Here is a 26,081-nt window from a genome sequence, read left to right as displayed (position 1 = left end):
ACTTGATCTATACGACAAAAAACAAAACATTTTGACATAAGCCGTTAAACGTCCAGGTTCAGGAACAGCTTCTTCCCTACAGCCATCAGGCTATTAAACACGACAACAAATAAACTCTGAACTACAACATATTATTATTATTACTGCACTATATTTGTTTATTTATTGAGTATGTGTGTGTATGTGTATATACACACTGAAACACGCAGGGCAAGTGCAATTGGAATTTTTTAAAAGATCACTGCTGAGGTACGCTAGGGGAGTGCTGGAATCTTACGTTCGGGAATGGCTTGTGTTGGAGGACCACGTCTCCCATGGGGGTACGGGTAGGGAGCGGTTCCAAGGGGGTTGCAATTGGTCTAGTATGACAATAAAACACTCTTGTCTTGATTCTTGACTAAAGTAGAATTAAGCATGAATACTTTTGCCAACTGGAACTAAACAAAACTAATTTAGTTTAGTTTGGTTTAGTTAGTTCAGTTTACTATAGTTTAGCCTACAATGTCTGTGCTGAACATGATGCCAGATTAAACTAATCGATAAATCATAGAGCACTACAGTACAAGAACAAACCTTTCAGCCCACAATGCCCACGCCAAACACGATGCCCAGTAAAAATAATCTATCAAACATGGAACAGTACAGTACAGGAATAAATTAGAAATGATTACAAAAAATGTGAAGAACCTTCTCACTAAGCACATCAATTTCTCTTTGTCAAAATCCCAAAAATCGTTCATCGTCTCTCCAGCAAAGCAAAGCATACATTCAACCATAGTAACAATGTGTATTTACAGGGTGCCTTTAATGTGTTTCCTAGGGAGTCGGACCAAACCATTTGATGCCAATGCAAGGATGGAGTCATTATCCCTCATCCAGCCAACTGAGAGCTGGTGATTCTGCAGGGCAATGCTTGCCTTCAACTATTCATGACTCAACATCTCTTGGACCTGGCCTGTTCTCAGCTAAATGTGGAGGTCTGAGGTGAGCTTGTATGCTAACCTACCATTTTTTAAAATTAAAAAAATAAACTTTATTCATAATAGGAAATATATGCAAAACAAAATCTATACAAAGTTTGTAATACATTCTTAGTTTAGTTTTTGAGATACAGCACAGAAACAGACCCTTTGGTCCACCGAGTCCATGCCGACCATTGATCACCCATTCACACAAGTTCTATGTTATCCCATTTACGCCTCCACTCACAACACACGACGTACAATTTTATAGAGAACCTACACCTTGCGTCTTGGGATGTGGTAGCTAATCGGAGCACCTAGTGGAAACCCATGCAGTCTCAGGAGAGAGTGTACAAACTCCACACTGACAGTACCTGATGTCAGGATTGAACCCAGGTCTCTGGTGCCATGAGGCAGCAAGTCTACCGCTGTGCCACTGTGTCGCTTGGTGTGCTTATACATTCAATATTGCTAGTGTTATACCCAGTGTTAGCACCTCCCTTTTTCTTGATACATTGCATTAATGTTACCAATGATTTGTCATAGCCCAAGCACATGGGTGCAATAGCTAAGAATGTACGACTCTACCAACTGAGGAGATTGAGGAAATTCAACATGTCTCCAATGACTCTTACACACTTATATAGATGCACCATGGGAAACATACTGTCGGGTTCCGTCACAGCCTGGTTTCGGAACAGCCCTGCCTAAGATCACAAGAGTGTTCCAACCCTAACTCATCACATAGACCAGATTTCCCAGTTTCATAACAACTTTATTTGGTTTCATAACAACTAGAGTGGGGACTGTACTTTGAAAATGACGGCAAAACACGGTGCCTTTTAATGCGGGATCAGTGGACTATTTCTATACATTTGCTAATTGGGGATGTACTTGGGTATGGCAGTATTCTATCGGACTGTTTGGAAGAAATGAATTTCAGTGTGCATTTGCACTTTGCACATGCAATAATAAAAGCCCCATTGTACCATTGAAATACTAGACTTTTGACTGAGGGAGAGCTGGTGAACAGACTACAATCTCGTCCCTCTGGATATGCCACCAACATTATGGCAAATGGTAAATGCAAGTGCAAATAAAACTAGCGTATTTTGATTATTTGTTGGTAGTTTAAGGTGTATTTAATCACATTTATTTTCTTTTTGTAAAAAATGATATTTGTAATTTAAAATAATATCTACATTATTGGTGCCACAGGTAGATAGGGTGGTCAAAAAGACTTTTGGCACATTGACCATCAGTTAGAGTATCGAGTAAAGAAGTTGGGAGGTCATGTTGCAGTTATATAAGACATTAGTGCGGCTGCTTTTAGAGTATTGTGTTCAGTTTTGGGCAACATGTTATAGGAAAGATGTTTGTCAAGTTAGAAAGGGTACAGAGAAGATTTACGAGGATGTTGCCCGGACACGAGGTTCTAAGCTACAGGGAGAGGTTGAACAGGCATGGACTATATTCGTTGGAGTGCGGGAGGATGAGGGGTGATTTTATCGAACTGTACAAAATCATGAGAGGAATAGAAAGTGTAGACGCACAGAGTTTCTTGCCCAGAGTAGGGGAATCGAGAACTAGAGGACATTGGTTTAAGGTGACGGGGAAATGAAGAATATGAGGGGAAGGACAGGTTTAGAGGGATATGGGCCAAATTTAGGCAGGTGGGACCCCCTGCCTAAATTTGTAGATTTGGGACAAGTTGGTTGCTGAGGGCAAATTAGGCCAAAGTCATACACCTGCTTCCATGGTGTATGACTCTTTGACTATGACTTTATTTAAATCTATTTTGAATTATGTCTCAGATTATCAGAGAAAGTTGAAAACAGTTCAGATGCCTTTGACTGAGGGCTGTGGTGATTGAAGATATTCAAGACTGAGACAGATGTTTGGATGGTCAAAGATCAAGGGGGCAGCAAATAATGTGAGCTGAGGCTGAGGTCAGATCAACCAGGAGCTTACTGAAAGGCAAGGCAGGCATAAGGGGTCACAAGGTGAAGCTCTGGTGCTCTTAGAGTCTCGCGGCAAAGAAAGAGAATCTTTCAGTGGACTTGGGACAAAACATTGCTGGTGGAACTCAACAGGTCAAGCAGCATCTGTGGAGGCAGAAAGATGACATATTGTTGAGCAGGCATGGAAGTGATGGGTAAATAGTTAAGAAATGGTTTATGGCAACCATCAAGCACCTGTTCTTTTACACAAAACCCACCAGTAGGCAATTTACAATGATTGGTTAATGGGCAGCATGGACACGATGGGCTCAAGGGCCTACTTCTGTGTTCTATTTCGTCTTGATTACCAACCTGCAAGTCTTTGGGTTGTGGGAGAAAAAAGGTGTAGCCAGTGGAAATCCAGAGGTTGAGTGTACATATTACACACAAACGTCAACGGAGTTCAGGGTTGAATACAAGTCCCTGCGGCTCTGAGGCAACAGTTCTCTGTTTGTGACATTGTGCAACCCGCATTTCTTCTGATTTTATTGGATGAAATGATGAGAAATTTAGTCACCGCATCATAGAGCCATACAGTATGGAACCGCCGACCAACATGTCCCATCTACACTAGTCCCACCTCCCCATTGCCCTTTAAACCTCTCTTCTAAATATCTCATATTCCTCTAAAAACCTACCTTCAGAACCTGTCCTATCCATGTACACGTCTAAATTAGGTATGTTACAAAACCTACCTGAATCGTCGTTGAGAATCTGTCCCAGCCCCGTGTGTGTGATTTTGGCGCTGTTTAGAGGGGGCGGGTTTAAAACGTGATTTTTACTAGGCTGTTGCAATCGAAAATGTTCAGCCTAGTAAATCATTAACGGAAAATCGCTGAAAGACCCCGTCGCAAAAGGTATTATTAGTTTTTATGGCCTTGTATAATAGTTATAGTAGTTTAAAAATCACTCTCTAAACCCGCGACCTCTTGCAGCCCCAGGGTTTTATAAAGCAAACAATTAAAGGTATGTACCTTATTTTTACATTAAAAGGGGCTTCTTAAGAACCCTGTATATAAAGTTTTCTATAGCGAGTAGCTCATTTTGGGCTCTTTATATCCCGCAGTATTTTTCTGGGCGTTTGAGGGCACAAATCCACTGCATTGTGAACGTTCTAAACCAGCGCGTTCACAGGATCCCACTAGAAAGCTGATTTAAATGGACTTTAATTTACAGCAATTGGACACTAAATTCCTTCCATTTGGCCTATAAATTGATGTAAATGAGATTTAAAAATCATGTTTTATTGTGAATTATTTGTGAATATTATTTGGACACTTAGACTATTTAAAAATGTTAATCATTTATTAAGAAATGGATAGAAGTTTAGATCTAGTAATTGAAGTTTGAAATTAGCTACAATTGGGTAACTAACTAATTATATGCTTTAATTTCAGGTCACCCAAGTAAGATTATTTTATATTTGTTTCAGAATGGTTCAATCTATGATAACTGAAAATTTCATTCAGTTCTCTTAATTTTTAAGAAGGTTATGGGCTTTTGACTGTCCATGATCACAGCTTTTTTGTTATGGCCATAGAAAATCAATAGGGAACAAGATGCTAATTTCCGAGTATGAAAATGGTCATAACTTTTTTATTACTTGAGATATGAAAGTGAATTAGGTGTCAAATTAAACTTGTTTTTATGCTTTATCTGATGGGATAAATTGCAGACTTGATTTTTTAAATCTCAAAATTTTGTAACATTGCTATCTAAATGTTTCTTAAATGTAATGATTGTACTTGCCTCAACTACCTCCTCCGGCAGCTCGTTCCATACCCCCATCACCCTTTGTGTAAAAAGGTTGCCCCTCAGATTCCTGTTAAATCTTTCCCCCTCACCTCAAACTCAGTCTTCTGCTTCTTGATCCCCTCACAGTGAAGAATCTGTGCCTTTATCCTATCCATTCCTCTCATGAATCATGGGATTTAAAATCAATAAAGTACTGATCTGGGAGCCCATATAATTCAGTGACACAATAGGCTGCAGATGATGAAATCTGCAGTGAAATCAAACTGCCAGAGGAACTCAGTGAGTCAGGTATCATCTGTGGAGGCAGAAGGATGCTTGACATTTTGAGTCGAGATCCTGCATTAGGACCTAAAGGTTTTGGTTTGCTCAGATAGGTCAGTAGGCTTGGATGTGATGAGTGACTACTTATCGAGTCATAGGCTTATAGTCAAACAGGATGGGAGCAGGCCCTTTGGCTCAACTTGCCCACGCTGCCCAACATACCTCAGATACACATCCCACCTGCCTGCTTTTGGTCCATATCCCTGTTCTAACCTGTCCTATCCGTGTACCTGTCTAAATGTTTCTTAAACGTTGTCTCAGCTACATCCTCAGGCAGCTTGTTCCATACATCCATTACCCTTTTTGTAAAAATGTTACCCCTCAAGTTCCCATTACTCCCCCCCTCACCTTAAACCTATGTCCTCTGGTTCTCGCTGCCCTTTATGTTGTACTTAGGAAGTACTGCAGTATTCCAGTTGCCATTTGTGAATAGCAAGACTGCACTATGCCATTATAGCTTTGCACTGGTACTACAACCTACTGTTGTACTGCCAGAGGGCTTTGTCATAGAGTCACAGTCATAGAATCTGGCATCATGGAAACAGGCCCTTCGGCCCAACTTGCTCATGTTGACCAATGTATCCCATCAATGCTAGTCCCACCTCCCCGCCTTTGGGCCATGTTCTTCTAAAGATTTCTTATCCATGTACATGTTCAAATGCCTTTAAAATGTTGTACCTGTCTCAATCACCTCCTCTGGAAGCTCGTTCCACAAACCCAGCACCCATCGTATGTACAAGATATGTACTTGGATGAAGTGTATTGGGAGGCTCTGGGTTTCGTGTGGAGTATGTTGACTTTGGGGGAAGTATTGAATGTCGCAATGAATCTGAAGATCTGCAGATATTTCAAGCTGGAAAGGGTGCAGAGAAGATTTACAAAGATGTTGCCAGGACTCGAGGGCCTGAGCTATAGGGAGAGGTTGAGAAGGCTAGGACTCTATTCCTTGGAGCCGAGGAGGATGAGGGGTGATCTTATAGAATCGTGACATCATCGTGAGAGGAATGGATCGGGTAAACGCGCAGAGTTTCTTGCCCAGAGTAGGGCAATTGAGAACCAGAGGACATAGGTTTAAGGTGGGGGGGAGGGGAGAATATTTAATAGGAACTTGAGGGGTAACTTTTTTACACAAAGGGTGTAAGGAACGAGCTGCCAGAAGAGGTAGTTGAGGCAAGGACTATTGCAATGTTTAAGAGCCATTTGGGCCAAATGCAGGCAGGCGGGACTAGTGCAGGTGGGGCATGTTGGTCCATGTGGGCAAGTTGGCCCAAAGTGCCTGTTTCCACACTATGACTGTATGAATCTACGACTCTATATTGGGGAAAGCACAGTCCAGTAGCCTTGAATGCAGGATCGCAAAATGAGTTGTTTTCCAGTCACAACCCTGCATTAACACGGCGACACGAGGAACTGCAGATGCTGGAATCTGGAGTAAAGCACAAAGTGCTGGAGCAACAGCTAATGCAGGTCATCCAGAGATGCTGCCTCACTTGTTGAGTCACCCCAGCACTTTGTGTTTTAATCAGCAATCCTGCATTGACCAGGTTTCAGCCCCTTTTTGTTGCAATCAGAAGTATTTCCCTTAATAATTTTCCTCAACCAATTATTATGTTCCTGCCTCAGGCTTTAGATTTTCTGCATCTTAAAGTTAATGGACTGTAAATCACAGATCAGGGCTGTGTAATTTCCTGGTGTTCTCTCCCGACCCACGACAGGAGGACAGATGTAGAAAAATCAGTGTACTATCAGTAAGCTTGCTGACAGATATAGTCTTTAACAAACATAAATTTCCATAACCAGAAAATGATTCCATAATATCCTCAAAAAGGCATTATTTATTGCAGTGGAGGAAATGGATGTTTAACATCAAGACGAACCATCTCTTAAAAGCATTGTGGTTTTTTTCCAGCCCGTCAGAATGCCTGCAAATTTAGCTATCTTCATCAGGGGCAGCACAGTGGAGTAGTGGTAGAGTTGCTGCCTTACAGCGCCAGATACCTAGGTTCGATCCTGACTACGGGTGCTGTCTGTACGGAGTTTGTGCGTTCTCTCTGTGACGGCGTGGGTTTTCTCTGGGTGCTCCCAGTTTCCTCCTACATTCCAAAGACATTCAGGTTTGTAGGTTAATTGGCTTCGGTAACATTTTGAATTGTCCCCAATGTGTAGAATAGTGTTAGTGTATGGGGTGATGGCTGGCCAGCAGATTCAGTGGGCTGAAGGGCCTGTTTCCACATGGTATCTCTAAATTCTAACGTGCTAATTATTCCTTAGTAGTTCAATTTCAATACACCTTATGAAATTGCTTGTGTTCAGGCTCCAATTTCCTCTCAAAGTCTTTTGGGAGGGGATTGTGAATGGGGAGTTGATAATCTATAATATCTCCATATTCTAGACTCTTATCACCCTGGCATTCCAAATATGTGCATTAGATTTGGATTGTGCTGAGTTTATATTCCGAATGAACATTTAAGTCTGTGTTGGATAGACACAAAATGCTGGAATAACTCAGAGAGCAAGGCAGCATCTCAGGAGAAAAGGGATAGGTGATGTTTCGGGTCAGGACCTTTCTTCAGACTGATTGTAAGGTGGGAAGAGGTCTGGAAACAAGAAAAAAAACAGGACAAATCAGGGCTGGCAACATGACCTCAGGCAGGGTGGTCCCCTGACAGGCCAATTGTTGGCTAGGGACAGTGTGATCCCAAGAGGGATATGTCATTGTGGACTGTGGAACTGGTTAACCAACTTTTAGTGGAGGAAGATGGGTGGGGGAGGGCGAGGGGAGGGGAGAGAGGAAGGGAGTGTAGGTAGAAGTTACCTAAAATTAGAAATTTCAACATTCTTACCGTTGGGTTGTAAGCTACCCAAGTGGAATATGAGGTGCTGTTCCCCCAATTTGCATGTGGCCTCACACTGGCAAAGGAGGAGGTATGTTCTACTTGGATAGCTTACAATCCCATGATATGAACGTTGAATTCTCTAAATTTAGGTAACTTCTACACACACTCCCCTGCCCTTTCATCTTGCACCCCCCCCCCTGCACCTGCCCCTACCTCCGCTAAAAGTTGTTTCACAAGTTATACGGTTTGCAACGATGTATCACTCTTGGGGTCACACAGTCCATAGTCAAAAATTGGCTTGTTTGGAAATAGGGGCACTGTTTGTTGTCGGCCCTGATTTGTCTTGGTCTTTTCTTGTTTTCAGTAACCCCCTCCCACCCCACCCCTTACCCTCTGAAGAAGGGTCCCAACCTGAAATGTTCTCCAGAAACACAGGAGTGGCACGATGGCACAGTGGTAGAGCTGGTGCTTTACAGCGCCAGAGACCCGGGTTTGATGCTGATTACAGATGCAGTCTGTACGGAGTTTGTACATTCTCCCTGTAACCGTGTGGGTTTTACTGGGTGCTCCGGATTCCTCCAACGCTCCAAATACATAGAGATTTGTAGGTTAATTGGCTTTGGTAAAAATAGTAAATTGTCTTTAGTATGTAGGATAATGCTAGTGTATGGGATGATCGCTGGTCATCGCGGACCCGGTGGGCTGAAGGGCCTGTTTATGCGCTAAAGTCTAGAGTTTAATGGTGCTGCTTGACCCGCTGAGTTTCTCCAGCATTTTGTGTCTATTAACAATAAACATAAAAACAACCCCCCACAATGGTTGCACTGTGAGGGAAGGCACAAGGTCCAGTCCCCATCCCCATGTCCACCCATAGTCGGGCCTATTGAGGCCTCCGCAGTCGGCGCTACGACAGCCCGATGTTACAGGCCCTTCTTCGCCGGGTGATGGTGCACCGGCGTTGGGAGAACCCTCTCAGCTGCATGGGATGCCTGGAACGGCCGCTTCCTTACCAGAGACCACGGCTTCCGAAGCGAACAGGCCGCGCTGGACGGAGCTCCACCACTGGCGATCTCGCCGAGAGATCCCAGGCTCCCGATGTTAATGTTGAGCGCCGCCTCTCCACAGAGCCGCAGCTCCGCGATGTTCCAGTCGGCGAATCCAGCATACCGGAGCTCCAGCGCGGCCACCCGGGCAAGGCATTGCCTGCTCCGCTCCGCGATAGCGCTTCAGCGCTGCACCGCCACCGAAGCCGAGGTTCTGGGGGCGGTCCCATCAGCAAACGCTGCTCCAGGCCCGCTGGTAGGCGGCGAGGAATGGTCGATGGTGCAGCCCGGAGAAAAGCCGCCTCTCCGACCAGGTCAAGACCCTGAAAAGCAGTTTCCCCCCCCCACCCCCACATAAAAAAGGCTAGAGCTCCGAAAACAAAAACTCAACTAACTAAAAATTTAAAAAAAGAGATGAAAAAACAGACAGCTGCAGGCTGGGCAGCCATACACGTACAGGACGGCGCCCCCTATTACCTCATTCAGGTGACAATTATTTTCCTCCATATTTTATGAGATTGTCATATCATGTTTGAGATATGGTGATAATCGAGTTGGAGCAGGTCTGTAACAGAAATGTTTAGTCCTCGGGCTCAGAAGTGGGTTGCGATAGTGGGGGCCAGTTTTGGCTTGGGGATAGGATTGTAATTTTATTTGCAACCAGTTCCCATGCTTCACTCCTAGAGAAAAATACCTTTTTAACTCTTGTCGTTTTGGAACTGGGAAATTTTGCAAACTGCATTTGCTCATATTACAAAATTGTGATTGTCAACTTTCCACAACTGTTGAGAAATAGAAATACCCTAGAGAACCCCACGTTTTACGAGAAGGCTGATAGCTCGAAAATATAAATTTCAATGGTTGTTGAAGAACAAGCCAATGGATGCAATTAATTTTAATTGTAAGATACAGCTTTCTTTCTACATTTCATTTTGTTTTTATCATCTTTTGGCTGTTTTAAATTTCAGTTAATCTGAAAACGTATCAAAGAATATTTCGCAAATGTATTCAAATCAGTTTAATTGGCTTATGAAATGTTATGCCCAACTGTTAGCACAGGCAAATTCATTCATAAAATTACAAGTAGTCTGGGCCGCATAAAATAAGATGAGCTTCATTATTGATGTACTCTTTAGTTGGTTGGTTGACATCCCTTCTTCCACTATCCAAAACTTTACAGTACAAGTCCTAACTTGTGACAAAAGATAGACACAAAATGCTGGAGTAACTCAGCGGGACAGGCAGCGTCTCTGGAGAGGAGGAATGGGATGCTGCCTGTCCCGCTGAGTTACTCCAGCATTTTGTGTCTACCTTTGGTCTAAAGCAGTATCTGCAGTTCCTTCATACACTAATTTGTGACAAGTTCCATTTACTATCACTCTTCTTGCCTTACCTTTATAAAGGTGAAGTGTGCCTTTGACAGATTGGTTAAGTAATGCCTTGATTTATAATGATGCCGTAACATTTTTTTCTCATCTTTGTCTTGAGCTTGTGTCATGGCCTTCTGCCTCCCTATCTCTGTAATCTACTCCAGCCCCGAATTCTCTGAGATATGCTGTGGCACTCCTCCAGAACTGGCCTGTTAATAATCTCGGAATGTAATCACTGTATCATTGGCGGCCTGGCCTTTGGTTATAAATGGAAGAACATATTGTTCGAATCAATACGTAGGCTGAAAACTAATAGTTTGGGTTTGCTCTTGAACCCCCCCCCCATAATACACTCATATGGCATTTTGCTATCCGCTATTTTACATAAGGCTTTAGGCTGTATGATTCTGCACATTAAAAGGAAATGAGGAGCATGGTTAAAAAACATTAAATATTCGTAACTTTGTTGTGGGCAATTCTGCCCACGATATTAATAACAGTTTATGATAAAAATTCCAATCTACAAACTGCTTTATGATACCATAAGATCATAAAAGACAAGAAATAGATTCAAATTCTCTCTTTCTGAGCATCATCTTCTGGGTTGCAAATGTTCATAGTGAATTGAGGCATAAACATAATATATTGATTCAGAAATATGATTGATTTTGGCTGCACTTTGTACTGAGGAAGTCCCCATTAAGGAACAGTGAACCTGTCTCTCATATTAACCTATTTAATGCAAATATGTTAAAACACAGCCAGGATATTTTTAGTTTGTGCAATTTCACTTGGCTTACTTTCTGTAAACATTGCTAGAAAAGTGATTTCCTATTCAAAAGCTTTTATGTTGACATTGAGTGATGATGGTTGAGGGAGAACTGGTCTAAAGTTACTTCAGTGTGAATAACTGCAACTTACAGTTGAAAAGCTTGGTGACAATGAAAACACTCTTTCTCATCTTACAGGAACTGCTATCCATCCTCGTTTTAATTTTACTTATTTATTAAAGCAGAACATTAAATTATTCAAAACAGTAGCTGCCTAAAACAACATGATTAATGTTTTTCGAGTGCCCCAAACATAACTGGCAATTGGATAAATACTTACAGCTGGGAGCATTTTTCGGGGATGGTGTTTGCTGAGAAATAAGGAGTTTCATTACATGGGACTCAAATAAATGCATGTGCATGCAAAAGAAAACCCAAGAAATACTTTAATCATGGGAAGGAGATGAGACACTCTAGGCTTAGTGAGTTCCATATGACATAATCCAATCAAGTCCAAATACATTTGATCGTAGAACTGATTCTGTGCTTATTGTTGCATCAGCTGCAATACTGTACTGTACAAACCTAGTACTGAGGTGTTCTTTTATTATGAAGATAGACACAAATGCTGGAGTAACTCAGCGGGACTGGCAGCATCTTTGGAGAGAAGGAATGGGTGATGTTTCGAGTCGAAACCCTTCGTCAGACTCACTACCTTTTATCACTATGGATAAATAGTTATGCAATATTGACGGTCTCTCATTGATATTCACTGGCACTCTTGAGTAGTCATAGTCCAAGCATAATAATAGTTCATATGATCATAAGTCATAGGAGCAAAATTAAGCTATTTGCTCCATCATGTCTACTCCACCATTCAATCGTGGATGAGCTACCTTGCCCTCTCAACCCCATTCTCTTGCCTTCTCCCGTAACCTTTGCCACCCTTACTAATCAAGAACCTGCCAACCTCCATTTTAAAAGTACCCAAAAACTTGGGACAAATATTGTTTGCTACTAAATTATCGTAAACCTTAATATGATCCCAGTTTTTCAGCATGCAAACCTACTCTGCCTCATAATATGATCAACTGAAGAACTGAAGAACAATTTGCTATCCGTGCATGATGCTGGAACTGAGTTTGGTAATAAGTAGCCATGGGGAGAACTTCAACCTCAACTCAAGTGTTTATTGTTAAACTACCTTCAGCCTAGGAAACACAAATCTAGTTTCTAACTTGTTTTGGAGCCAGCCTTTCTGAGGCCAAAATTATATTCTTAAAAATGCTACAATTGTTAGTATGAGAAAGCAAGGAAGTGTACAATTGAGATAATATGTCTTCCCAAGATAAACACAAAGTGCTGGAGTAACTCAGCGGGTCAGGCAGCATCTCTGGAGAAAAAGGTCAGGTGACGTTTTGAGTCGGGATCCTTCTTCAGATTCAGTATAAACCAGCATCCGCAGTTCTTTATTTCTATATAATACGTCTTCCAGCTCCATTTATTGAAATAAAGTACGAGACATTGGCCAAAAATACTTTGAGGTTATATAGGTTTGAGGTTGAATTTAAATAAACACATGAATTAGAAATAGGCCACGTAGGAATTAGGACTAGGACACGCTAGAGGCAGGAAACATGTTCCCGATGTTGGGGGAGTCCAGAATCAGGGGCCATAGTTTAAGAATAAGTGGTAAGCCATTTAGAACGGAGATGAGGAAAAACTTTTTCACACACAGAGTTGTGAGTGTGTGGAATTCTCTGCCTTAGAGGCTGGTTCTCTGGATGCTTGAAATAGCTCTTAAGGATAGCGGAGTTCAGGGAAATGGAGAGAAGGCAGGAACGGGATGCTGATTGTGGATGATCAGCCATGATCACATTGAATGGCTGTGCTGGCTTAAAGGGCCGAATGGCCTACTCCTGCACCTATTGTCTATTGTCTATTGTTCCTTGAATCATCCAATAAGATCTTAATATCTGATTGTTACCTAAATTCCGCTTTCCCATTTATACCCTTTAATCCATCTCACTCAACTTATCAAGGATCGCGGTACCACTGTTTTATCAATATCTACTTTGATGCCACTTCACTTTGGGGAAGAGAGTTCCAAAAATATACAAGTATTCTGAGGAAAAAAAAACCCACCTTATCTCTGTCTGAAAGAGGTGGGCTTAGTTATTAAATCATGATAACCTCGTTCTAAATTCTCTTATAAGAGGAAATATCAAAGTGATCTCGTGCAACCATTGGTGATTGAACACTTGTCCTTTCACGAGTAAAACACAAAGTGCTGGAATAATGCAGCGGGTCAGGAAGCATCTCTGGAGGACATGGACAGGTGACGTTTCTGGTTGGGACACTTCTTCAGAATGATTGTAGCAATCTTGCTTTCAGACCTCAGGAGTGACTCTGGATCTCCTGTTGCCTGTCACTTCAGTTCTCCCTCCCACACGCAATCTGACGCTTACCCTTCAAATCTATGTCCTCTTGTTTTATCAACTTCTGACATGGCGAAATGCATTGTACCCAATCTACACACTTTAATTCAATGGAGGAAAACAAATCTAGTCTCTTCATCTCTCGGGGTGGCACAGTGGCGCAGCAGAGAGGTTGCCTTACAGCTCTAGGGACCCGGGTTCGATCCTGACTACGGGTTCGATCCGGGTGCTGTCTGTATGGAGTTTGTACATTCTCCCTGTGACACTATTACAATCCAAATAAGTACAGGGTTGTAGGTTAATTGGCTTTGGTAAATTGTAAATTGTCCCTAGTGTGTGTAGGATAGTGTTAATGTGCAGGGATCGCTGGTCGGCGCGGACTCTGTGCCTGAGTGCCTGTTTCTGTATTGTATCTCTAAGGTAAACTAAACTCTCCTCATGACTGAGATGCTTCATGCCAACCAGTATCCTGGTGCATCTCCTCTGTATTCTCTCCAGTGATATCACATACTTAGTGGTGACCAGGACTTCACACAATACTCCAGCCTGGGTCCAACCAATATTTTCTACCTATCCTGCAAAGCTGAAAGAGCTGTGGACTTGTACATCAAAATCTCTCTGTTCTTCAATATTTCTTAGCACTCAACCATTCATTTTTAGTTTAGTGTAGTTTAGAGATACAGCATGGAAACAGGCCCTTCGGCCCACCGGGTCCGCACCGACCAGCAATCCGCACATTAACACCATCCTACACCCACCAGGGACAATTTTTCCATTTACCGAACCAATTAACCTACATACCTGTCCGTCTTTGGAGTGTGGGAGGAAACCGAAGATCTCGGCGAAAACCCATGCAGGTCAAGGGGAGAATGTACAAACTCCGTACAGACAGAACCCGTAGTCGGGATCAAACCCGGGTCTCCAGCGCTGCATTCGTTGTAAGGCAGCAACTCTACCGCTGCGCCACCATGACCGCCCTAATGGATCTCCGAGCCTCATTAGTGCTCATTAGCCAATTAACCTACAAACCTGTACGTATTTGGAGTGTGAGAGTGTCACAGGGAGAATGTACAAACTCCATACAGACAGCACTAAATTCATTTGCTATCTTTCAGCCGTGTTCATCAACACATTGATATCTCCCTCTACTTAGGACTATCTTCCAACACATCAGCAACCACTAATCTTCATGTCAATTACAGACTAATTACTGGTCATGTCTCCAATATCTATACCATTCAATCACGGATATTACGAACAGCACCAATACCTATACCAAACACGTGCTTAGTTTGTCAAGGCCTGCTGGGTGTCCTGGTTGTGTACTTAACATGAATCCCATGTGTTCTAACCTTGTAGGACTGTCTTCCAGGTGTGGACTTGCCAGTTATTATCAGTTATTATGCTTTACTTGAAAAGATGATGAAAAAGGTGATGGAAGCAGATTCAGTCTCAACAAAGAGAAGCATGTACTGTAGTTTAGCTTAGTTTGGTTTAGAGATACAGCGCAGAATCAGGCCCTTCGTCTCATCGTGCCTCACCGACCAGTGATCCCTGCACATTAACACTACCCTACACACACTGGGGACACTTTTACATTTATATCAAGCCAATTAACCTCCAAACCTGTACGTCTTTGGAGTGTGGGAGGAAACCAAAGATCTCTGAGAAAACCTACGTGATTCACAGGGAGCATGTACAAACTCCGTACAGACAGCACCTGTCGTCGTGATCAAACCCGGGTCTCTGGCACTGTAAGGCAGTAGCTCTACCATTGCGCCACTGTGCCACCCTATGTTCAACATAGTGTTAAACCTTTGGATAAGTTTAGACTTTACAAATTTTGACATGAAGGAAAATACTTCAGTCTGAAGAATGGTCTTGACCTGAAATGTCATCCATTCCTTCTCTCCAGTGATGCTGCCTGTCCCGCTGAGTTACGCTAGTATTTTGTGTCTATCTTCAATGATACAGATGGGAAAAGACAAGGAATGATTAAGGAAGGAATCTGTATTGCCAAAGCTCTGAGTGAAAGGAAGAGGTGATAATTATGAAGAATGGAAAGATTCAAGATTTGTTATAAATTGCTATCGTGTTTAGAGAAGGTTACGATAGATTAATTCAGCCTAGCACTTCATGAAGACAGAACCCTTTGAGAGTGAACCTGAATGTTTCAATTTAGATTAGTTTAGAGTTACAGTGTGGAAACAGGTCCTTCGGTTCATCTTGTCCTCACCGACCAACAATCACCAGTATACTTTTTCAATCCTACACACCTGGGACAATTTACCTACAAACATGCACGTCTTTGGGTTGTAGGAGGAAATTGGAGCACCCGAAGAAAACCCACATGGTCACAGAGAGAATGTTCAAACTCCACACAGACAGCACCCATATTCAGGATTGAACCCGGGTCTCTAGCGCTGTAAGGCAGCATTGCAGCACTGTGCCACGCCAAGTTGCTTACAGTGAAACTAAGAACAAGGGAGCGGCCGTTGTTGAATAATAGCTATGGGGAGGTGATTGAAACGAGGTTATAGACATTAAATAACCTGACTTTGTGATAAATGAGATAATGGGAATTGCCTATGGCCTGTCTACTTTATCTTATTCTTTTGTTGCTTATCATATGAAACAATATAAGTGGAGTTATCAACTATTATCACACACCCTTATTTCAAAAATACAGATCAAGATCTTCATGGATTGTTAAACTGGATCTATGAGAACATGAGATAACTGGTTGACGGAGGCCTGACAGACAAATTGTAAAACCTTTGCTGTTCATCAGATTACTAAGTCTGGGGCGTTGGTATGAAGATATGACGAATGGAAACTACAAAATGTGCAGAGAAAACCTGAGAAATCAGAGAAGAGGATATACACTTGTCTTGCAAATACCGAGCAATTGAGCTGATGGTGGCAAAGGAAATTTAACACAAAGCACAGAACCTTTGGTGAAAGGTGTACAACTAAACAAAGATTTACAAGAGAAGACAGGCATAACATGCTGGAGTAACTCAGAGGGACATACACTATCTCTGGAGAGAAGGATTGGGTGACTTTTTGGGTCGAGACCCTTCTTCAGACTCAAGAGATGACTTGCCTTTAATAGCCGGGGGCTCTAACACCAAGACCCGGTGTGCGACCTCGCACCACCCGGCGTGGCTTTAATGGCCGCGGGACAATCGCCATCGCCAGCCGGGGGCTTTGACTCTGACTCTGACATCTGGCAAATTATTTTATGGGGGGGGGGGGGGGGGGGGGGGGGGAGAGTGCAGTGGAGAGATAAGTTTACAGACCTACATTTAATTGTCATACATTTAATGACAATTAAATGTATCTTGTATCTTGTATCTTGTAGTTCAACAAGTGTTTAAAGCGTTATTGCTGTCTAATTCAGGCCCACCTTCACAAAAAATAGTGATGGGGTATTAGGTTTATAGAATATAATTTTAAATAAATATTATAGCCACAAATTACTTAGGGGACTAAAGATAATTGAAATATATGGAAGTCTTAAGAAAGGTTCACGTAGCATTGGGTATGAAATCAGTGAACTTAAAAAGGACAAAAGGAGTTGAATGTATTCTTGTGAATTCCCATGGGAATTTGCTGACCTATGCGTTTCAGGAGGGATTTAGTTTTTAGTTTTAGTTTTAGAAATACAGTGCGGAAACAGGCCATTCAGCCTACTGAGTCTGCGCCGACCAGCGATCTCCACACATTAACACTTTCGTACACACTAGGGACAATTTACAAATTTTTTACCAAAGCCAATGAACCTACAAACGTGTACATCTTTGGAATGAAGAAGGAAACCGGAGTTCCCGGAGAAAATCCATGCTCTCATGGGGAGAACGTACAAACTCCGTACAGACAGCACACATAGTCGGGATTGATCCCGGGTCTCTGGCACTGCGCCCAGTGTGTCACCCCAAGTGGTTTACAGTGAAATCTATGGAAGTCTTAGGAAAGGTTCACAGGCAGCATTGGGTATGAAATCAGTGAACTTAAAAAGGACAAAAGGAGTTGAGTGTCAGAAATAACCTTTGCTCAGGTTGTGGACATAAGAAACTGCAAATGCAAGTTTACAAAAAAAGACACAAAATGCTGGAGTAACTTAGCGGGTCAAGCAGCATCTCTGGAGAACATGGAATAAACAATGTATTGGTTCGGGCCCTTCTTTAGAGTATGAAGTAGGGTTCTGACCAAAAATGTTGCCTATCCATGTTCTCCAGAGATGCTACCTGACCTGCTGAGTTATTCCAGCACTTTGTGTCTTTTTCTGCACAGTTGTTTCTGCTGCCCTTGTACATGGCCAATACCCCCGTTGAGTTTGAGGCACCATCTGCACAAATTCTTGGGCAAAATCCGCCGTCAACAGTGTGCTTAGGATTGAGTTGAGGAGATATTTCTTTACTCAGTGGATGGCGAGTATTTGGCAAACTTTAACCCTGAGGACTGCAGAGTTTGAATTGTTGAGTTCATTTCAAAACAGAGATTTCTGGACATCAAGGGTTAACGCAGAAGGAAGAGGTAAAAGATCATCCCTGGTCTTAATCAACAGTGGAGACTATTGTGTAGCTAGGTACTGCAGATGCTGGTTTAAACCGAAGGTAGACACAAAATGCTGGAGTAACTCAGTGGGACAGGCAGCATCTCTGGAGAGGGAATGGGTGACGTTTCGGGTGGAGACCCATCTTCAGAATATTGGATGGCCCACTCCTTCTCTTCCCTTTGTGTTTACTTGGGAAATTCTCAGTCCCCAATATGCTGATTGCTGTATGCAGAGTATTTTGCACGAGATCACGGAGGCTTACATGGCGCTTCCTTGATCAACAATGTGAACAACTTCAAGCCTCAAGTTGCACCAGAGTTGCCCCAAGGACATAAGCTTTGTCTTCACCAGGAAACTTGCACATAACCCCCTCTGCTGGTGAATAATACAACTGACATTAAGGAATTTCAGAACTCTGGTCTTAGATTTGGATTATTCACTTCAGAGATGCATCATGGAGACAGGTCCTTTAGCCCACCGAGCCCACATCGCCCATCAATCATTCGTTAACGCTAGGTCTATATTAACCCCATTTCTTATCTACTCTTTAGGGGTGTGAGATTCCAACCTTCACGTGGTCCGCCCTGTTTCGACGAATGCAATCAAACTGGCGTGCACAATGAAATAGGATCAAATAGAACAACTTATCCTACAACTTTCGGCTGTGCACGCCATACGCAAGAAGAAGAAGAAGATCTACGCTATATACACTAGGAGCAATTTACAGAGGGCCAGTTAACCTACAAACTTTCACACCTTTGAGAAGTGGGAGGGAACCAGAGCAGCCAGAGGAAACCCACACAGCCACAGGGAGAACGTGCAAACTCCACACGGACAGCACCCGAGGACAGGATCGTACCCGGGTCTCCAGCACTGCGAGGCAACAGCTCTATGTGCTGCACCACTGTGCCACATGAAATGAAGAGGAACCACCAAGAAAATATGGATAAGATAATTACCTAAATAATTGTATCTGGGATTAAATCTCAGTACTTGTGAAGTAATGTATTTTGATAACACAATGTGGGGAAACATTGGGAAAAGTTTTCAAGACATTTCAGGCCTATGAAGTGTAAATGTGTTTACTGTTCTACACTAAGGCGCATGGGATTTAACAGCCAAGATATTATTTTGAACCTAAGTAAAATAAAGAACCAAAGATATGGGAACTGAGACAGCCAGTATGGCCCCGAAGTCTGAAGAAGAGTCCTGACAGGAAAGTGTCACCTATCCATGTTCTCCAGAGATGCTGCCTGACCCACAAAGTTACTCCAGCATTTTGTGTCCTTTAGTATGATTCCCAACCTGCTGTGATTTTGGCCACAGTTCCACATTCCTACCTGATTCCCATAATCCTTGACACCTTTACTTAACTAAGCCGTGAATGTTTGCAATAACCCAGCCTATCTCAGATCACAGTTGGAATATTACCAAGTTAATTCCCAAGAATATTGCCATGTTCGGGTGATAGAGAGGATCTACTTTCAATTCTCTCTTCACCAGACATAGAAACATAGAAACATAGAAAATAAGTGCAGTAATAGGCCATTCGGCCCTTCGAGCCTGCACCGCCATTCAATATGATCATGGCTGATCATCCAACTCAGTATCCTGTACCTGCCTTCTCTCCATACCCCCTGATCTCTTTAGCCACAAGGGCCACATCTAACTCCCTCTAACATGGTAGAGACTTGAAGGAAAGAGATATGTGGCACGGCGGCGCGCCGGTAGAGTTGCTGCCTCACAGTGCTTGAGACCCAGGTTCAATCCTGACCATGGGTGTTGTCTGAAAAAAGTCTGTATGTGATCACTGTGACCACGTGGGCTTTCCCCGGGTGCTCTGGTTTCCTCCCACACTCCAAATACGTACAAGTTTGTAGGTTACTTGGCTTCAGTAAAAATTGTAAAATGTCCTTGGTGTGTAGGATAGTGCTAGTGTATGGGGATCGACGGTCGGCACGGACTCGGTTGGCTGAAGGGCCAGTTTCTGGACTATCTCTAAACTAGACTAAACTAATGATATCTGCTGCCACATGGTGTGTAGAGATGAATGGCATAGATGTCTTTAGAGAAGTACAGGTGAGATAAAGTATAGAAATATGTGATGACTGAAGTAGTAGAGTTGCTGCTTTACACCTCCAGTGACAGTTCAATCCTGACCTCAGGTGCTGACTGTGTGGAGTTTGCACGCTCTCCCTCTACCTGCCCCACTGTGCTGCCCTGAAAGCCTTTACAACCCTCTCGCCAAAGTTTATCCTGCTCTGATGAAACGAGGGCAAGCTGAAATAGTAATTCTGTTTATATCTGTGTAGATGCTGCCTGACCTTCAGAGTATTTCCAATACATTCTGTCTTTACTTGAAGCAAATAGGGTTGTACCTCTCCCGTAAACACCATTACCACGAGTCAGGGCAAATGTACAGGGCTCCCTCGTGAAGCACTTGCTGGAAAACATTTTGGGGGAAATATGTCAGCATAATTGAAGTAAAAAAACCATAGACATTTCAAAAGAATATTTTCATAACATAAGCAATTCAAGATCAAAATAAACCATTTGAAAAGCCAGTACCATTAATCAGGTCTGATGTGGAAGATAGAACGAAGGGGAGGTTGGTTCTGAATGCACTGGGATGAAGGGATATTAATAAGATTAAGGCAAAGGAGGATGATTGCCTCACCGCAGTGGACATAAATCTCCCCTGCAGTCTTAACCCTTTCTTTGTCGTGTCCTCAAGGCTTCTATCAACAAGGATGTGTCATTCACACAGATTTACGATGGTTGGGAATATGTTTTAATAGTAAGATTAAACGAGGACTTACCAGTTTGAAGTTTGATCTGTATTTTATGAGGAGTTACGATGAGGGATTACGTGAAGAACCCGTCCAGCACGCATGCGCGACATACTTCAAAGCAGCGGTGTGGAATCACAGACAGACACAGTAATCGAAATAAACATAGTAAAGAAAAGGAGAGCTTAGATACCAGTTTGATCTCTATTATTGAGCGTGGGAGCGGAGGGCACGTAATCCCTCATCGTAACTCCTCATAAAATACAGATCAAACTTCAAACTGGTAAGTTCTCGATTAATCTTACTATTTTACTTCGGAATCACGTGAGTGACTACGTGAAGATTTTAAAGCACTGTGATTTCAAACCGTGTAACAGTTCATACTTCACTCACTGCCGAAGCCACTTGAGGGAGGAAGTGTGTTATCGTAATCAACCAATGAATCTGTTTGTAAAAACAATAATGGTATTTATTAACAATAACAAAAAAACAAATTGTTCCCCCGAGCTTAAATTATATATTTGCAGATTGTAATATTTTCTCTGCAAATAAAGCAGGTTTTGCCAACGGCTTATTATAAAAAGTTCTGAACGTTCTTTCCCCAGGCCACCCCGCTGTAGCCAGGATGTGGTCTATTGGTATTTCCATTCTCTTAGCTGCCGATGTGGATGCTGCCCTGGTGGAGTGCGATTTGTACATGTTAGTATTTATACCAGCAGCTTTCAGCACCTGCTTGAGCCATCTAGAAATGGTTTGGCTCGTCACCTGACCATAAGGTTTCTTGTGGCTGACCCATAAGGCTTTTTCACTCCCTCAATGGATTTTAGTTGTGTCTATATAGTACAGTAGGTGGGTTATGGCACATAACCGTGGTTCTGGTGGGTAGGCCCGGAATTCCATGACTGGATTAGATGTTCCTGGCCTGCTCTGTTTGACCAGCCCCTGGATAGCAAATGAGACATGGTCTGGAGTTATGATCATGTTTTCAAGTCGTAAAAGGTGAAGTGACTGGACTCTTTGTGCTGACACACGTGCCATCAGCATGATCGGCTTGAGAGTTAATTGTTCCAGGGTGAGGGACCTGGCTGGTGACCATCCCCTGAGGTATGTCAGGACCACACTGACATCCCAGATATGGGTGTACCTAGGTCTAGGGGGGTTAGAGTTGAATATCCTCCTCATGAGTTTGACCACCAGCGGGTGGGACCCCATGGCCTGTTGCCCTGGTGCCTGTATTAAATAGGCAGACAGAGCACTTCTGGCTGTGTTGATGGCGCTGTAGCTGAGTCCTTCATTGTGGTAAAGGCCTGCCAGGAACTCCAGTACATCGGTGACTGTTGTGGTTGAATAGGTTGTTCCTGTATCCAAACAGTATTTCTCCCACTTCTTGATACTAGACAAGTACTGTTTCCTTGTGGATACACGGTGGGATGCTGTCATGGTGTTGATGGTGTTTTCTGACAATCCCAGGCCCAGCAAAGGCCTTTTCAAAATTTACAACCCAGGCGTTTGTTTTATCATGGCATGGGTGGCTTGTGCCAGATACTGGATGGGTTAGCAATTCTGGGTTACTGGGAAAAGTCATAGGGGTCTCAACGATCATGTCGAGGAGCACTGGGAACCATTGCTGAGTAGGCCAGTCGGGTACTATCAAAATACCTAAAGCAGAGTCCATTTGTATTTTGCGTAGTACCCGACTGATGAGGCAGAAGGGAGGAAATGCATAAAAGAAGAAATTTCCCCAGTCCAGCACGAACGCATCTACCGCTGCTGCCCCAGGGTCTAGTTCCAAAGCGACATACATAGGAACCTGGTGATTTAGTCTGGATGCAAATAGATCGATATCTGGCGTACCATATTGCTTGGTAATTTTAGCAAATACTTTGGGATTTAACATCCATTCGGTGTTGTCATTGAATTTGCGTGACCTGGTGTCTGCCACTGTATTTAGCTTACCCGGCAGGTAAGTTGCTGATAGCCAAATATGTCTGTCGACACACCATTGCCAGATTGGGTTTACCAATTTGTCGCATGATATCGATTTTATGCCGCCCGTATGGTTAATATAGGCCATCACCGTAGTATTATCTATTTGTAACCGAACATGCAAGTGATGCATATTTGTTGAATATGCTTTTAATCCATAAAATCGCTTGGTTTGACTAATTAGCATTGATTTCCCTGAGCCATTGGCAAGGATGGTGAAAGGCGCTGATCTTAATCTATGTCGCGTGCAGAAAGGAACTTTGGCATGGTGGTGCTGTTTCTGTAACACAAACTTGTGTTTTTAAGAAATGCCTTCCATTACAATGTGAACTACTTTAAACTTTGCCCCTCTCAACACTAGACCAGACTAGATAAGGGCAGCAGTAGTTTTTCTCCCTTGGACGACTTTGGTGAATCGTAGCCACAGAGTTAAGCAGCCTAACCTATTCATGCTGACCAAGATGTCCATCTGAGCTAGTCCCATTTGACTGCATTCAACCTTATCCCTCTAAACCTTTTCTATCCAATACCAATCCAAATCTAAGTTAACCTCGGTTCACCACATTAATTCCCGGGATGGCGGGACAATCATATGATGAAAGAATGGGTCGACTGGGCTTGTATTCATTGGAATTTAGAAGGATGAGAGGAGATCTTATAGAAACATACCAAATTCTTGAGGGATTTCAAGAGAGAGCTAAATAAGGCTCTTAAAAATAGCGGAATCAGGGGATATGGGGAGAAGGCAGGAACGGGGTACTGATTGGGGATGATCAGCCATGATCACATTGAATGGCGGTGCTGGCTCGAAGGGCCGAATGACCTACTCCTGCACCTATTGTTTATTGTCTATTGTCTATTGATTGGATAGGCAAGATGCAGGAGAAATGTTCCCGATGTTGGGGCAGTTCAGAACCAGGGGTCACAGTTTACGAATAAGGGGTAGGTCATTTAGGACTGAGATGAGGAAAAACCCTTTCATCCAGAGAGTTGTGAATCTGTGGAATCATCTGCCACAGAAGGCAGTGGAGGCCAATTCACTGGATGTTTTCAAGAGGGAGTTAGATTTAGCTCTTAGGGCAAAGGTAATCGAGGAATATGGGGATAAAACAGGAACGGGGTACTGATTTTAGATGATCAGCCATGATCATATTGAATGATGGTGCTGGCTTGAAGGGCCAAATGGCCTACTCCTTCACCTATTTTTCTGTGTTTCTATGTTTGTATGTCTTTTAGATATTTCAATTGTATTCACCTGCATTAGTTCCTCCAGGAGCTCATTACGTATATGTTCCACCCCGTTAGTGGAACGAGGCTTTATTTTAACACTTCAGTAAAAATAAGCCACGTCAGGCAATGCAATACTCCTTCAGATTTAATATTCAAGTTTCAACTCAAAGCATTACGACAAAGGTGAACATGGTTCAAAATGCATTTTAAAGCTACGAACAAGGAAAACAGAGACAGTGTCATTCAGAAACAAGCAGGACAAGTACATGGATAGGAAAGGTTTAGAGGGATGTGGATCATATAGGACTAGCTTAGAAGGGGGCATCTAGGTTATATGGACAATTTGGGCTGCAGGGCTCGTTTCCATGTTGTATGACTATGGCTCTATGACTATCAGGGGATGGACAATAAAAGCCAGGTTTGGCCTCATGTAATAAGAGACATTCAAAAGATAAACAGTGGGACTTGGCCTTCATTTATCCTGCAATTGACAGAGGATCTTGTAAATAATGGTGTCTCGTAACCTGCAAGTTGTCCACCACGGTTCCTGCACCAACAATTCTAAAGCACATTGTTAGCAACCATCTTGTTTTGCTGGAGGTTCTAAAATGTGACTTGCAGAAGATTGGAGTTCTCTGAGACTGAAAAACTTATTTTTCAACAATACAACTATAAGTTAAAGTGGCCAATCATCTCAATCATGATCGCGTGGTGTATAAAATGGTTGCCACCTTTTACTGCAAATAGGCAGTGACTAAGTCTCAAAGTTATTTGCTGAATGTAAATGTTGTGAGATGGTTCTTATCAACATTAATGTTGCACGATCTTTTGTTCTATCAATGCGTTTGAATAATAAACATTTATTCCTCTTTAAACACCAAAGAGTATCAACTACTTGGAAACAATATGGGTGAGTTTCTGAAGTTGTTTTTGGAAGCATTTGGGTTAAAATCATGGTTTAATATGGGCAATGCACATTTTATTTAGGAAAAAAGTCATTGAAGATATACTCTGAAGGGAAAATCTTATAAAATCATAATTAACCCAAAATGTTTCCCTCTGCCATAGGTCAGATATCAATTACTTTAATGAAAAACAGATTGATTTTCCATTTGAATCCACTGAGTATAAAGTAAAATAAAATCTGTGATTATTAAAAGCAACATTTTGATGGGACCAGTCAGCATACGAGGAAAGTTAACTGATACCATCTACAGTCAGAGTTCTACAAAATGTGGGTACATATTAACTGGCATCTGCAGACAGTGTTTCAAAAGGGATTACACATTTGCATGGCAATCGCTATTCGGCACCAGCCTGCAGAGATCATGTATGTCTGGAGTCAGGGCTCCAATGTTTGGGATCGTTCGTTTGGTTACCCAGTCATGCCCGCTGCTTCTGAGTAGCCTGTTACAGACCATCTACTCAGGGGGATACATTTCACTTCAGGGTGACTTAATCCAAATTAGATCGTTTGGGAAAGGAATACTCACAATAAATCTCAGACAGCATCCCATTTCTTTGTTAAATTAAGGATATTTCTGCCTATACCTGTATGAGTCTGGATGAGTAATACATGTATATTTTGAGTTTTTTTAATATTAAATGCACTGAGATAATACAGAAGATAGGCACGAAGTGCTGGAGAAACTCAGCGGGTCAGGCAGCATCTCTGGAGAAAAGGAATAGATGACGTTTTGAGTTGAGACCCTTCTTCAGACTGAGAGTCAGGGGAAAGGGAAACGAGAGATATGAAAAGGTGCATAGAAAAAATGAATGAAACGTATGCAAAAGAACAAATCAAAGTCAGCAACGATGATCAATGAAAGGTGGAACGTCATCTATTCCTATTCTCCAGAGATGATTCCTGACCCACTGAGTTACTCCAACATTTTGTGTTTATCTTCGGTATAAACCAGCATCTATAGTTCCTTCCAACGCAGTAAGGTCATAAATGTGTGGAGAATGCATATCTCTGCCGTGATGCAGTCTATATAGAGGGTGACTGTTCCAACTAAC

General features: G+C 42.5%; 1 long non-coding RNA gene across 1 annotated transcript in view; it reads left to right on the top strand.

Annotated features, from left to right (window-relative positions):
• LOC129695400 (uncharacterized) overlaps positions 1–25,762 on the top strand; it is a 34,832-nt gene extending 9,070 nt beyond the window's left edge. Inside the window, exons 2-3 of the long non-coding RNA XR_008723154.1 lie at positions 821–984; positions 18,609–25,762. This is a non-coding gene — a long non-coding RNA (uncharacterized LOC129695400). The remainder of the gene's footprint in view (positions 1–820; positions 985–18,608) is intronic.
• The last annotated feature ends 319 nt before the right edge of the window (positions 25,763–26,081 follow it).

Source organism: Leucoraja erinacea, chromosome 3 (genome assembly GCF_028641065.1).
Source record: "Leucoraja erinacea ecotype New England chromosome 3, Leri_hhj_1, whole genome shotgun sequence".
Taxonomy (NCBI): Eukaryota; Metazoa; Chordata; class Chondrichthyes; order Rajiformes; family Rajidae; genus Leucoraja; species Leucoraja erinaceus.
Note: the sequence above shows the minus strand (reverse complement) of the source record. Positions and strands in the feature narration are given on the sequence as shown.